Source organism: Neophocaena asiaeorientalis, unplaced genomic scaffold (genome assembly GCF_003031525.2).
Source record: "Neophocaena asiaeorientalis asiaeorientalis breed wild unplaced genomic scaffold, Neophocaena_asiaeorientalis_V1.1 scaffold533, whole genome shotgun sequence".
Lineage (NCBI taxonomy): Eukaryota > Metazoa > Chordata > Mammalia > Artiodactyla > Phocoenidae > Neophocaena > Neophocaena asiaeorientalis.
In genome coordinates, this window is record NW_020172671.1 from 1,357,520 (window position 1) to 1,373,559 (window position 16,040).

Genomic DNA, 16,040 nt, shown 5'->3' on the forward strand with positions numbered 1-16,040 from the left:
CTATAGTCTCAATTGTAAACATGGTAGCTAGGGACATTCTAATGAAGATGGTGGCATATTAATAAAGCCCCCGTGTTGGTGAGTAAAGCAAGTAATCTAGACATCTGGGGAAAGAGCTTTCCAGGCAGACAACAGAAAATGACAATTCTGTCAGGCAAGAGCATGCCTAAAATATTGGAGGAACACTAAAAAAAAAAAAAAAAAACCAACCAATGTGGCTACAGTGGAGAGAACAAAGCAAAAAAGTAGAGGGAGATTAGATTACGGGCAAGATGAGAACCAAACTGTAAAGGACCATGCAGGTCATTGTAATACTTTTAGCTTTTACTCAGGGTGACATTCTGTATTAGATTCCTAGGGCTGCCATAACAAAGTACCACAAGCTGGGTGGATTAAAACAACTTAAATTTGTTCTGTCACAGTTCTGGATACCAGAACCTTGAAATCGAGTTTGCAGCAGTGACATGCTCCTTCTGAAGGCTCATGGGGAGGATTCCTTCCTTGGCTTTTCCTAACTTCTGGTGGTGCCCATAGATCCATGGCATTCCTTGGCTTGCATCTGCATCACTCCAATTTCTGCCTCTGTCATCACATGACATTCTCCCTGTGTGTGTCTCTCTCCTGTTCTTATAAGGACACCAGTTATATTGGTCATCCTCCATTATAACTAATAATGATCACTCATATTGGTTATATTTTATAATAATGGAAAAAAGTCATTGTACTCTAGATGTAATTAATTTAGGTATGATATCATATTAACTAACTAAGTGTATCTATAATGACCTATTTCCAGATAAGTTCACTTTCTGAGGTACTAGACGATTAAGACCTCAATATGTCTTTCTAAGGACACAAATCAACCCATAACACATGGGAAGCAAGAGAGTTTAGATATAGAAGTTACATGATCAGAACTCAATTTTGAAACTATCTTTTTGGCTACTGTGTTTAGGACTAAAGCATTTAAAATTGGAAGCAGGGACCAGTGAGGAAATGGTGATAAATATTAACAGTATTGGACCAAGGTGGGAATAGTTGAGGTGATGAGAAGTGGTAGAATTTAGATATAATTTCAGAGTTAAAGCTGACAGGACTTACAAATAATTTCAATCTAAGTTTGAAAGACCACAGTATGGGTAATTCCATACATTTTTTACCTGAGTAAGTAGAAACATGGAATTATTAACTGAGGGCAAGATTAAAAAATGGAATCTAGGAGAACAACATAAAGAGTTCAACTGAACATAATAAATTTGAGAAATGCTTTAAAAAAGTTGCCTGGAAAGTTTTGGTTCATACCTGTTGCCTATATTCAGTACAAGGCAGCATGTCTCCTGGTATTTTATATTTTCACAAAATATTCATATTAGTAATGTAATAGTTCACTGTGGCTGCTATAACAAATTTCCAAAAGCTGAGTGGCTTAAACCAATAAATTTTTTTCTCTCGAAGTTCTGAGGGCCAGGGTTGATTCCTTCTAAAATTCCTTCCATGCCTCTTCTAGCTTCAGGTGGCTTCTAGTAATCCTTGGTATTCCCTGGCTTATAAATGCATCACTCCAATATCTGCCTCCATATTCACATGGCCTTTTCCTCTGTGTGTCCCTTCCCTCTTCTCATCTCTTCTCATACACTAACTAGATTTAGGGACCACCTCAATCCAATATGATCTCATCTTCCGGTCCCTAAGTATATCTACAAAGATCCTTTTTCTAAATAAGCTTGCATTCACAGGTTCTGAATGGACCTATCAGTTTTAGGGGGTGGGCAGAGGGTAACCGTTCAGCCCACTATAAATAGTTACATTAAGATGAAGCAGATTGGCTTTGATAGACTTCCACTTCATGTTTACAACCTCTGTTGTAGTCTTGTCTAGCAGTGTGGTAGACATGTGAAGAATAAACAGAGTTCTCACTTTAATACATGGTGTAATCTGAAAGAAGACCAGAAATAACTTGTCATTCTTTTCAACCTTTCCATTTGAAAATGACTGACATTTTCCTTTCAAGGACTGTATGCAGGACACTTAGTGATAAAACCAAATTTATAGGAACAACAGCAACTACCTTCCTGTGGTCTGGGGGTGGTAGGAGAGATGTTCAATACTGGATGTACTATGGCCTGATTGTGCTTGCAAGTTGCACAAGACTCCAGGCCTATGGTGAGCCAAGTTAGTAGAAACTGTCAACAAATATAAGCTACGTGTATGTGAAATATGTACAAGAAATAGCTGAAAAGTCCTTCCAGAGAATATAGAGACAGTAGTCTGAATACCCTTGCTATAGTAGTATTATCATTGAATTTATAGTGTAGGTATAAAATTTTCTTTTCACTTTATTGTTTGGTAATGCACTTTGACAGCAATAAGCTCAAGTAAATGATTACTTAATTAACATTTAATACTGAATTGTTGTTTTTTAAGAAAGTTGATAATGAACATGTACTTGCACAGTATGTTGGGGCTTTTCTCATCCTCTGTGTGGGTGCTATAGAATGAACTGTGTCTCCCCAAAATTCATATGTTGAAACTAATCTCCATTGTGACATTTGGAGATAGAGTCTTTAGGGAGGAAAATGAAGTTAAATGAGGTCATAATAGTGAGATCCAAATCCGATAGGAATGTTGACTGTATAAGAAGAGGAAGTTAGAAACATCTCTCCTTCTCCGTAAAGGCCATGCAAAGGCACAGCAAGAAGGACCATCTGAAATCAGGAAGAAAGTCCTCACCAGAAATTAACCATGCTGACACTCTAATCTTACACATCCTAGCTTCTAGAATGGTGAGAAACATATGTCTCCTGTTTAAGCCACCTAGTCTATGGTATTTTGTTATGACAGCCTGAGCTGACTGAAACAGTGGGCCAAAGTGGTTCCACTGACAACTTGTAAATCAGACGGCAAAAATCTAGTTCAAACATTTATCGTTATTTAAAAAGGTTCTGCCTGATGATAATGATTTAACGCATGCAACTGCAGAAGGTGTGTTTAATTAAGCGCTTTCTGATGTTTGACTTTTCACTTTGATGAGATTTTTTTTAACAGATGGAATTTCTCCTCTAAAATAATTTTTCTTATTTAGGATTTTGCGTTTTCTTGTACACATATGAAATGTGAAGTGATAGCTCCATTAACAGAAGTACTTCACAGTTAGATGATGCCAGTTTTATGTCAAAGATTTTAAATACTTCAGATAGAAAAAAACATTAATTCTAATAATGGCTTGATTTTTTTCATTGAAATTCATAAGATAAAATTTAAAATGTTGACCATTTATAGTGATCAGATGAAATATCTGACAAAATTGTGGTTATTGTTATAAATTCAACTAAATGGTTCAACATTTAAAATAGAATGAAGTGATGTTAGGAAAACAAATTTTGGTGCAGAAAATCAAAAAGATTAAAAATTATAAAATTTACTAAGTTAAGAACTTTGGAATTAAATGCATTTACCTATACCTATACATGCTACATATCACACAGTAAATTGACTATAGTTCAAGTATTTGGTGTCAGAACTGCTGTTGGAAGATCTACTAGGGAATGAACTTGAGGATATGGGGAGGGGGAAGGGTAAGCTGTGACAAAGTGAGAGAGTGTCATGGACGTATATACACTACCAAACGTAAAATAGATAGCTAGTGGGAAGCAGCCGCATAGCACAGGGAGATCAGCTTGGCACTTTGTGACCACCTAGAGGGGTGGGATAGGGAGGGCGGGAGGGAGGGAGACGCAAGAGGGAAGAGATATGGGGATATATGTATATGCATAGCTGATTCACTTTGTTATAAAGCAGAAACTAACACACCATTGTAAAGCAATTATACTCCAATAAAGATGTTAAAAATAACAATAATAAAATTTAAAAATTAAAAAAAAAAAACAACTGCTGTTGGAGACAAAAATGTCTCCAAGAATAGTGATGTTTACTCTCTTTGATGTTCATGTAGAGATATTTGAACCTTTGAAGAATTACTTTGTAAATGAACATAAATGCCCTTTGATAGTATTGAATGATTTTGTAAAGGAGTCCTCTAAATTTTGTGTGTATTTTATTCTCTTACTTTTAGCACCATTTTTATTTTCAGAAGTCCCAGTTAAGACAACTTATATGAACACTAGCTTTAGAAATCCAATTACATGTTTCAAGAAAGCAGACAGATGTGTAGGGAATGCAGAAGAGAAGTCTGTCTAGGCCAGATATGCAATTTGTAAGTCAACAGTATATAGATGGAAATTTAAGCCATAAAACAGGACTTTTTCTTTTACTCTCAAAGGATGAATGATTCATAATCTTTTATATGTAAAATTATAATCCTTATTTAAGTGTGTATTAAAAACTGCCCTTCAATCTGAATGCCCTTACACTAACTGCTTTCGGGAGTGTTGTGTTTTATAGAGTATTGTTTTTCCATAATAGAATATTGCCTAACCTAGATTAATAGAGCTGTGAACACAGACAAAAATATCTGGTACAATAAAATTATGTAACTCATTTATTTCATATTTTTCAGTACTTAATGGGAATTAGCTTTAGGAGTAGCAATTGTGTATTTTATTTTTATGATTGCATTCTCTAAGCAGTTTAGGATAACTATTAATAGTTTAAAGAAATATTCTGTATTTCATTTCAAGCAAAAGGCTGAACATAAAAGAGGTTTATACTTAGATTTCCAACTGCTTAGTGAAAAAAAACTTTATCTGGTTGTTCTGCCAGAAACTCAAAATCAAATATACCAAAAGCTAACTACAGTTTCCCGCCCCTCCTAATTATTCCCCAAATATTTCTTTCTCCTCCATTTTCTGTTTCTACTTTGGAATCTCCAGTTTTGAGTTATCTTAGCTTTAAAATATTAGAATCACTTCAGATACTTTTTCTTTTTTTCTAAATGATTCCAGATATCTAGCCTTACTGATTGTACCTCTACAATAACATCCAAGTCTCCTCCCTAACCTTTCTATCTTTAGCATATTCTGGAATCCATTTTATTTACCGAATGATTAAAATATGTTTTTAAGTAGCATCTCTGCTTCTGATCCCTCCTATCCCCAAATCTTCTTACATAATGCTATCATTTTAATGCTATCATTTTAATCTCTCTAAAGAAGATCCATAAGCATGTTGCCCTGTCACCTAACAACATTTAATGTCTCTCTTATGGTTATTGAAGAAACTTATATTCCTTAAATATCAATTGAATCTCGTTCTACTTTCTAATCCTACCTATTATCAATTGAATCTCATTCTACTTTCTAATCCTACCTTTCACTTTTCTATTTTGCATAGTGTGATCTAACCAAACAACTTCTTCCCACATTCTCTCAATTCCATTCCTGAAATGGTTTCTTCTGCCCAATTCTTCCTTCACTCACTTCAGCATATCAAAAGATATCTAATTCAAATGTCACGTGGCCTCATCAGATCTTGTATAAAATTGAGCTGCTGAATTATTTTTGTACTTAGTTCTAATTGTTTATTTTTATAAAAGCAATATGTGTATGTGTGTGTGTATAAGAGTTAAAGAAGTTCATATAACTTATAGGAGTTCAAATCTTTATTCCATTTTCCTTACAGAGCCATTTTTCCTATATGCGTTTATTTATTTTGGTGGTTATTTCCATAACTCCAAAGAACATGTTTTGATTTTATATCAATTTTTTTAAAATCTAGATTAAAATGGAAAATTGAAGGCTTTGAGGTTTACCTTCCAAAATCTACATGTTAGATAAATATTTCTTGGTTGTCACTTGCTTTAACAGAAAGCAGTCTCTAGGTAGTGGCTTTCCAGTCTGTCCACAGGCTATTGAATACTCTATTTCAAATCAACTTCAGGACTGCCTGGCCCACCTTTCCTAAGGGCTCTATTTCTTTTCTCCCTGTACTTTAAGTTTGAGGAGAAACACTTTCCTAGACTCCCTCCAGTAACAGTTAATAAAAGCAAAACTTTAAATAAGATCAGAGATAACAAATTGCTTTGCAACAGAGAGGATGAGATTCAGCTATTTCTAATTATGGTTACTCTTAGATCCAGTCCCACATTTCAAAATATCTGGGAAATGTCCCTCCTAGCCCAGCTCTTGGTCTGCCGCCTATGGCTAACGCCAGCTTAACTTTACTCACTGGGAATGCACTTAGGTCTACACTGCTCAGAGTGTAGCTGCGAGAACTAAGGCATGGTATGCCCCTCCTCTAAGGTAAGCTATACCTCCTGAAGCCATGTTTTCTGTCTTCAGATCTAGTCTTTTAAGACAAATGAAAAATCAGAATATCTTTTTTCTTTAAGAGAGACCCACAGGCTGGTCTTACCTTACAGCTTTTAAAATTGTTATCTCCAGAATATATAATATTTATGCCTGTTTTCCAAAAATTAGATTGTTCAGCTGTAAATAGTACCATATGTAGGATAACAATGTTCTATTCTAGGTAGAACTTAGATATGGGGTGTGCTCCATCTAAATTCCTGACCCACCAAGTCTGTTAGCACAATAACATGAATTATTTACCAGTAAGTTTTAAGTTTTATCAGACTCTTTCATTTATTAGCCTTACGTAAGTGAGAGTTGAGTATTGTGTTAACTCTTTCTGAAGTCTTTCAGGTCTCTCTTCTCATAGGATACTATAGACACAGACATACAAACACGCTTTTCATATAATCAGGTCATAATGAACACATATAGCAGAGATGAAATCCATAATTAAAAAGGAAACTTTTGCTAGGAGAAATATCTGTACAAATGCAACTTTTCTTGTAATAGAGGTGACCTTTTAAATGATCATATAGAAAATTCAGGTCTCTTGGCTTCATAGCATTTCAGATAATTACAAAACTATATCAGGTTGTTACTGCATTCTGTATATCTTATCAAAGAGAAAGCTATTTAACTACTTAAATCATTAAATTACACTATTTGTTTCTCTATTTTGTAAATTTCTTCTTATGATTGTAAGGTCCTTAGGACTAAAACTTAGAAGTTCCAGCTCAAAGGACCAAGTTCTTCCTCTACCACTTAAAAACTGCAAAAGGAAAATTTCCTATTCTTATGGCTGAGAAAGGCAGCTTCATTTTGAGAATCATCTGGAGGTTTCTTTACTCACGTGTGTAGAGAGATTGATGCGGGATGGTTGTTACCAGGTGACAGAAGACAGTGGAAGAGCTACTTCTTTTTATCCTTTTCTATAATTAGATGTTAAAATTGTATAACAAGATGTGTCATACCAAAGTTAGGTGACACTTAAAGATTTATAATTTACCAAAGAAATGCATAATAACATATTCAATGACACTTGAACCTATCATTCATATCAAGATTATAAAAAAAAAAGCCAGGATGTGTATTTTGATGAAAGGATGTAGTTAGTAAAATTACCTTAAGAGAAAATGTAGTATATGGTATTTTCAAAGTTGGCCACAATAATCTCTCTCTTCCCAAATGCCCCTTTAGAACATTGATACTTGCTGTCTAGAGGCAAAGTCTAATTCTCTCTCCTTGAATCTGAGCAGTGACTCACTTGCAACCAACAGAAAGAGGCAGAAGTGATGCTTTATGTTTCTGTGGCTATGCCATAAAAGCTAATGAAACTTCCCCCTTTTTAGCTGGGTAATCAGTTTGGAGCCTAAACCACAATGTATAAAATCCAACCATATGCAGGACACCAGAAAAGGTAAAATTTGGTGTCTGTCTAAAACTTCAAGAGAGGTCATAGTTGGTAGCTAGTATCAACTGCTATGCATGTAACTGAAAACACCTCCAGATGATTCTAAACCCCAATGATCAACTCACTTCCCACCTTCAAGTGTTCCCAGGATGGGGTTCCAGATATCATAGAACAAGAAAGGTCATCCCACTGTGCTCCATCTAAATTCCTGACCCACCAAGTCTGTTAGCACAATAACATGAATTATTTACCAGTAAGTTTTAAAATGTTTTGTTACACAGCATAGCAACCAGAATAGAAGAACACTAAATTGTGAGTACAAATGAGAGACAGGAGGAGAGTCCCTAAAGAGTCACCTGAAACCTGAAGTATTCCCCGAAGCCTGATTTGCATTCCCTGCAGTTGGATGACCCTAGGACTGACACCTGATATAGCTAATGTGGTTGTGACAGAACAGAAGGGGGAAACCAGAGGGCTGTAATAGGCCTTCAACATTCTCACCGATGACAAGGAACATATGACCATTTTCTATGGACCAGAGGTAGGCAAAGTGGAAGTGGCATCTTGCATAGAGACTTTTTATGTTCTATCAAAGAAAACTGCCTGGGATGGTGAGGAAACTGAGTTAACGTCTGAGAGTGAACCTGAGATAAAAGTGTCTAGCTGAAGGAGAGGTATCAGACATATCAAGGGATCTTTGGTTAGAAGAGCCTTGAAAGCTGTCCAGGATAGAAGGAGTTTTAATATCTGCAAGGCCCAGAGAGTTAGAAGTCAGAATATAATATTAGGACACTACAATACTATACTATACCATGATAGTATATAATATTAGTACGATATTACAAGGAAAGAAATTTCTTGTTTTCTCTTCCTTTGCCTCTCCTCCAAAATTGCAGTTCTATTTAAGGAGGAGATTAGAGAAAAAATAAAAAGTGAGAAAACAAACAAACGAAAAACCCAGACCTTTTATAGAAAAGGAGAATTGATCTAGTGGGCCTGCACTTTAACCCATTGCATTATAATTAGCTAAAAAGCAGAGCATGTGATCCCAGCACAGATTCGTACATGTGGTTGGTCAGGGTCAGTGGAAGTCTTCTTTTGATTCCACACCCCCTACATTTTCTCAATTAAATATTTAGTAGGATTATCATCAAGAGTGGGGGTGGAGGAGAATATGCATGCATGAGGAGAAAGAGAAGCTATAAAGTAGTCATCAGGAAGAATGATTAGTGCAACTGTTTGGTGAGTAGTTCATTTGAAGTTGGTGATCAAGAATTTAAAGTGATAAAGACTCAGTATCGTTATCTATTAGTCTCCAGCCGTTGACTGTTGAGTGGACACATAGCTTAAGTAAACAGTTGGATTTGACAAACTTTGAAGTTTTACCCGATAAGTGTCCTGAGTGGAAATGTAAGAAGGAGTGATTTTAATCAGGACCTTGAAATGTGAGGTATGGTAAAGGAAAGTAGAAGGCTAGTAGAATAAAAGCTGAAGGTTCTGAGCAGTTGGAGAGGAAGTGAGTTAAAAAGATAGCAGGTGGTTATCTTAATAAATCAATGATAGAATTGAAGCTTAGAATACGTTGACCCATTATTAGGAGAAGTTTGTGTTGTATAGAATTATATATTATATGGATTATATTTTATAATCCATATAATAATTCACACATTATTATACATTATAATCATATATGTAATAATCATATTGTATTATATATTAATAATAATTAGGTTAATCAGCAAATTATAAGTTACCAAGGATATATCACTGAGTTCTTTGTATCCCATATGCCACATACCTCAATTTTGCTGGTTCTGGAGCCATTCAGAGGAAAGTTCTTTCAACTAAAATATTTTACAAATTTTTACTACACTCAAAAGATACTTTAATAATTTCTGTTTGTTTTTAATGAGAAAGTTTCTTCTACTCAACCTACCTGTTTAAAAAAATTTTTGAATGAACAAATACAACATCTGTTTTAGATGGCAAACCATTATGACAGGCATTGAGAGGGCTAGTAATTATAAATCTTTTGGAATTTTTGAAAAATTTGTTGTTTAACTGAATTGAATTCACATACTTTGCCCCATCACACATGTATATTCTGACACACTCATCAGCATTTAAGAGAGATGAAATAAGATCAGACAGGGAATTAATACAAAGAACTGCATTCCCCCTCTCAATATAAATTACAGTCTATTAAATAATATATATGTGATATTTAGTATTCTGTATTCTTTTCCAGTTTTCCTTTTTAAATGACTTAATTTATTCACCAAAGCCTGTAATTTTTAGATTATTTATAGATACAGAGACCATCAAGCCTTGCTGCATAAATGGTAAATAATGACACCATGAAAATAATCCTTTAATATTACTTTATGAATATGAATGATGTTATTATGAGTAACAGTCATTTCTCAAAACTTCCTTATAAACAGAATAAGTACAAATAAAACAAGCAGTAGGTACTCCAATCATATTGGTTCTGTACATACATTCTATATGAATAATTTGTATAAAAATCCTTTAAAAATTTTGAAATTATCTTTTAGTTCTCTAGATTATTACTTAAAAAAAGTTTTATAAAGTTTTCTTTGCTACAAAGTAAGAGAAAAGGAGAAAACGTATATTGTAGTGTAGGTGAATGATGCCAACTGGAAATTCAACTTTTTTGTTTATAGTTTTTGGGGATAAGGTTGAAAAATAAAATACAATGGCGAGCCCAAATCCACCCCCTCTGAACTGTATACTTCAAATTTGAATGCAGTTAAGTAAGAATTTTATTTTCAATATTGTTTTCACTGGCATTGAATCCCAACTATATCGAGAGATTGAAAAGTATTTTTGTTGTCAAAGGTATTATACCTTGAAAAAACTGGATGGATCATGAAAGCTGAATTGTTATAATTTTTTATGAAAAATTGTTTTTCTCAAAAGTAGTTCATAACTGTAATTATTAGATACCTATTGTAAATGCTGTACACATCAATAATGGTGAAATGATCTTAAATTTGGCCAAAGCATGGTTTATGAACTTAAATTGTTGCCCAACCTCTAGTAGACATGAACTCTTTTTTTTAAAATAAATTTTATTTATTTATTTATGGCCGCGTTGGATCTTCGTTGCTGAGCGCGGGTTGCGGCGAGTGGGGGCTATTCTTCGTTGCAGTGTGTGGGCTTCTCATTGCGGTGGCTTCTCTTGTTGCGGAGCATGGGCTCTAGGCTCATGGGCTTCAGTAGTTGTGGCATGTGGAATCTTCCCAGACCAGGGCTCGAACCCGTGTCCCCCGCATTGGCAGGCGGATTCTTAATCACTGCACCACCAGGGAAGACCCAGAGATAAACTCTTTTAGCAGGAGACAATGCCCACTCAGAGTTTTCTACCTTTGGTGGTTTTCCATTGATTATCTAAACTGCAATTATTTTGGTAGAAATATATGGTTAAATATTATTACAATTAATAGCAATAACAATTAATGGGGTATCCTTCATGAAAGAGTCTTGTACATCATTTTAGGTAAATAATATAAATAGCTATTGTGACAAATAGTGGGATAGATTTTAAAATTATTACTTTATATAAAGAAAACATTTTTATGAAGCAATTACTATCCCTTTTTTTTAAATAAAGGAATATAAGATATTTTAAAAGAACATGTACCTTTAACATTTTTTTCTCAAGGCAATTCCCTGCTTTCATATCTTTTTCAAAAGAGTACATTTGATGTTTGGAATTTCAGACCCAATGGAAAGATATTTAAAAACAAAACAAACAAACAAACAACCCCCAGCTGTTAAAAAGACACCTTTGAGTAAATGTAAGTACGGTGATGGAAAAGTACTAAATCAGGCAAATCTAATTTTAATATTGGGCTCTAGCATTTGCTTTGTAAATTTGAAAATTGCTTACTTTTTATGGAATTCTAATTTCTCTTTTAAGATGGAGAACACAATATCTAACTTAAGGGTTGTTTTAGAGATTAGAAGAAAACTGTAAAGAGGGTATGGCAGAGTCATAGCATATAGAAGACACTCAACAGATGCTAGTGATTTCCATTTACAGTGTTCTTGAAGTCATCTTGTAGACGTAGCTGCCTTTTGACCTACTTCATAGCTTGACTTCACACCAAAGAGTAGGGTGGGTTATGCTTTAAAGGTGAGAAGTGGCCAGAAAACTTCCTGTCCCTTTACTAAGAAATGTGGTGACAATCTGGCAGTCATAAAACTGTTTTTAAGCCCCAAACCACAAAGCCGTTCTAGATTTCCTTCTTTCCCTTCTTCCAAATTTATCTTTCCTTCATTAGCAAGTCATCTTAGTGCCACCTTCAAATTTTATCTCAAATATATATATATAAAATATATATCTTAAATATATATATATCCACATCAAATATATATATATATATTTATCAAATATATGTATGTACATTTATACTATTTATACTATAGTACATAGTACTATACTATGTACATTTATACATTTATACTATTACTACAATTAACCTCAGTCCAGGACTCCAATTTTTCTGCCTAGAATATTATAAAATCTACAACAGCGTCCTAATTGCTCACTCAGGCCACTTTTGTCTCCTATAATACATTCATCTATTATTATCTTGAATGGTCTTTGAAGAGTCTCACGTTCTACTGACTGAGCTAAACAGAAAGCTTGAAGGGTCTTTTGAAACATAAGCTAAACCAATCCATGTCGCTACTTAAAACCACCCAAGGTCTTTACACTGCACTTAGAGTAAAACTAGTATTCCTTACACATATACACCTCTTTGACTTCATGTGTTTATGGTTTCATGTGTTCCAGTCACACTAACCTTCTTATTCTTCCTTGAGCATATCCATGTCTGTTATTTGTGCATGGTATTCCCTCATCCTGGAGCATTTTGTCCTCATGTCTAGCATGACAGACTCCTTCCGGTCACTGAGGTCACGGGTCAGTTGTCACTCCCTCAGAGACTTCTTTCCTGATCAGCCTAAGAATCCTACCCCCACCACTCTCCATCACATCAATTGGGTTTATGTTATTTATAGCATCTATTAATAGCTAAAATAAGTCTATTTGTTAATGTACCTAATTACAGTCTATCTTTCCCCTTTGTTGTGTTTGGTTCAGGAACCTTGATGTTCTTACTCAGGACTCTATTACCTGTACCTGAAACTGTTTAATGAATGAAGTCTTAGCATTACCATGGCAGATTTGACATTTAGAAATCATCGTAACTACTTGTCAGTATAAAATTTTCCTGCAGGTTGAATTATGATTAGTAAAGAATTTCAAGAGAGATGCTTGTCACTTTTAAATACTGACTTAGAGTTGAACTTTTCTATTTTCTTCAGGCAGTGTTTTCTGTTTAAGTCAGGATCCTCTATACTGTATGTCAATAATAGAAGGGAAGGCAAATGTATGCCAATGCCTGGAGTGTCCTGGAGTATTGCTTCAGAAGGTAGAGGATTAAACCAAAAATTTACTTAAGGATTTGGGGCACCACATTTTACTTTTATTTTTTAAAATTCTTTAAATAGCCTATATTTTAAGCCCTCCTAGTACCCATTGAATTGATTCAAATTAAATCAGTTAATTATGGTGGAAAATTTTTCTAATCATGTGAAATAATAAAATGAAATATTTACTCCGTCATTCACAAAGTAATTTCCAGAAGGATTAAAGATTTAAATGTAAAAAACTAAGCTTTAATGCTTCAAACATATATAGGGATAGTTTTATAAAGTGCAAAAACCCCATAAACCACAAGGAGTCTTCACTAAAATTTTTTAAAATGTTACATATCAGAAAAGACCTGATTAAAAAGTAAAGCATAGGGCTTCCCTGGTGGCGCAATGGTTGAGAGTCCGCCTGCCGATGCAGGGGGACGTGGGTTCGTGCCCCGGTCAGGGAAGATCCCACATGCCGTGGAGAGGCTGGGCCCGTGAGCCATGGCCGCTGAGCCTGCACGTCCAGAGCCTGTGCTCCTCAACGGGAGAGGCCACAACAGTGAGAGGCCCGCGTACCGCAAAAAAAACACACAAAAAACAAAAAAAAAACAAACAAAAAAAAGTAAAGCATAGACAGCAGATTTCTAGAAGACAGTTTAAACATAAAACTAAATAAAAGTATTACTCATATAAATAACTGCTAAAAATAGTAATATACATACCTCCTCCCCTCCCACCCCCCAACACACACAAACGCACAAAGGGCCAAAGGATATTTATTGAAAAATTAAAAAATCCAAAGTGCAAGCAATCAGATCTGCAAAGATCCAATGTCATTTGTAATTAGGGAAATGCAAATATTTTTAAAATTATGATGTACCATTTCATGCAGAATGTGGAAATAGAAACAGTCATGTACCCATAATGGTATAATCATTTTGCATAGTAATTTGTCAATAGCCAATAGAGCTGAATATGTGCTTTTCAAACAGCTCAGCAAAGCCACTTATAAGAATATTTGCTGGAGGAAGTCTCAAGCAATGCAGAAGAAAACCTGCTCAGAGATGTTAGTTGCATTGCTTGCAATTAAAACAAATTAGAAACCACATAAATATTCCTCAAAAGCAAATAAATAAATGTTTGGTCTTATGATACAAAATGGACTTACATTTAAAATGAGTGAACTAGAACTACAGGAATTTAGATGATACATTTTGGAAAAATAATGTTTAGTGACTAAACACTGAATAATGACATAAATGATATGGTACTTATGTTAACAATGACTTAAAATTTAACACAATACTATATGTTGATTAGAGATTCCTAAATGCGTAGTGAAATATGAAAACATGCATGGGAAGAATTCAAACTTACTTCAAGGTAGTGCCTGTCCTTGGGGAGTTTGGGTGGTGTGGGAAGAGTAGTACTATAGCTTTATTGTTTCATGTCTTTAAAAACATCTGAATCATATATGATAAATATTGATATTTATTACATTTGGGTAAGAATACATAGGAATTAAATTACTATTTTTATTTTTTCTATGTTTTAAATAGGGTATGTATTAGTTTCTTATGGCTGCTGTAATAAATTACTACAAAATAGTAGTTTAAAATGACAGATATTTATTATTTCACATGCTGGAGCCCAGAAATCCAAAATCAGTTTTGTTAGGCCAAAATCTAGGTTTTGACAGGACCACAATTCCTCTGGAGGTTCTAGGGGAGAATTCATTCCTTGCTTCTTCAGCTTATGTTGGCTGCTGGCATTCCTTGGCTTATAGCCCCTCAATTCATTACCTGCCTCTGTTTTCGCATCACCTTCTCCTCTGCATGTCTAATCTCCCTCTTCCTCTTATTAGGACACGTGTGATGGCATTAAGGGCCCATGTAGATAATCTAGGATCATTCTGCAAAAAATGTATTATGTAAGGTAACATGCACAGGTTTCAGGTATTAGAACCTGAAATCTCTGGGACCACCATTTAGTCTACTACATTTTAAAACAAGTAAAAGGAAAGAAATCAAACTGCAGAACAGTATTTTATTCTTTCCTTTTTTTTTTTCTTTTTCCAACAGATATTTGTAGAGGACCTATTTATATACTAGGTACTCTTTAAGTTTTGAGGACATAATTGTGAATAAGATAAAAACTAGGTATCAGACTGAGGAACTTTACATTAGGGTGTGAGAAAGGCACAGTAGGCAATTATGTAAATGAAAACATTATAAAACATGATACAAGAGAGCCACTTTGTGTTATTTTCCTAGAGAAGGTCTTTCTGATTGGGTGCCATTTAAGTTATTACGAAGAGGCTGAGAAGAGCTGGTGATACAAAGAACCAAGGGAAGAGCTGAAGAAGCAGTACCTGTAAACAGTACCTGTAAAAATCTGCAAAGTCACAGGTGTACAGCTTTCTATGCCTAAATTTTCTCTGACAGTTTCAGCCAACTTACTTTATTGTCTTTGAAAACAGCAACAATCAAAAAACATGATTCAAACTAGATATTTTGCAGAATGAATTTTTTATTCATATGCAACAGAAAAAAACAACTTAATTCCCTCCTTCTGCTAAATCTAGTCAACTAATATACTGTATTTAACTGCAATGTGAAAGCATTTGGCCAAATGCATAAATGCAATAGGAAGGGATGCATTTTTATGTATGCTAAAAGGGGTCACACAGTATTTACTGCTAATGAAATGAAGAAAAATTCCTACTGCAAAACATTGATAATTTTTAGGAATAAAAATACTTGAGAGGCCTATCCTTTCATATATATTCATATATATGAATATCCATGGAGATGATGACAATCTCCATGCCTGCAAGAAATAATAGCAGGGTCACTTACTGAAGAAAAGTAATTTTGGGGTGAGAAAAGGTGAATTTAGCTGGAGGATACTCAAAAGAGAGAAAAATA